The following is a 476-nucleotide window of genomic DNA, read 5'->3' on the forward strand; positions in this document are numbered from 1 at the left end:
CTGCTCCAGTCCTGGCAGTGCTCCCAGGAAAACCCTTCTGTGCTGCTCTCCGGGACTGCTGTGAACTCGGGGGGATCATCCAGCTCCTCCAAACTCTGGGATTTGGGACTTTCAGGATGTCTCCTGCTCCTCCAAGCAGGAGCACAGCCCAGGTGATGACAGCACCCACGGCCCCCGGCAGAGCTGGAACTGGGGTGGAGAAATGGGAGAAAGGGATAAATCTGGAGTGGAGCTGGAGGAGCTGCCGAGGCTTTGGAAGAGCTGCTGGCACCTCTTGGTGGCCGCCTTGCAAACGGCACCTTCCGAGCTTTTCTCCTCCTCCTTGGAATTCACACCTGCTGCCATGGCTCAGTCACCTCGTTCCTAAGGAGAACAGGATTAGATGGGATTTTAGGGAGAAATTCCTGGCTGTGAGGGTGGGCGGGCCCTGGCACAGGGTGCCCAGAGAAGCTGTGGCTGCCCCTGGATCCCTGGCA

At 59.2% G+C, this 476-nt stretch overlaps 1 protein-coding gene across 4 annotated transcripts in view; it reads left to right on the forward strand.

The window, feature by feature from the left end:
* The window catches only part of SLC39A11 (solute carrier family 39 member 11), a 71794-nt gene that overhangs the window by 54389 nt on the left and 16929 nt on the right, over positions 1-476 (forward strand). The window lies entirely within an intron of this gene.

Source organism: Corvus brachyrhynchos, unplaced genomic scaffold (assembly GCF_000691975.1).
Source record: "Corvus brachyrhynchos isolate BGI_N302 unplaced genomic scaffold, ASM69197v1 scaffold340, whole genome shotgun sequence".
In the NCBI taxonomy this organism is placed as follows: Eukaryota; Metazoa; Chordata; class Aves; order Passeriformes; family Corvidae; genus Corvus; species Corvus brachyrhynchos.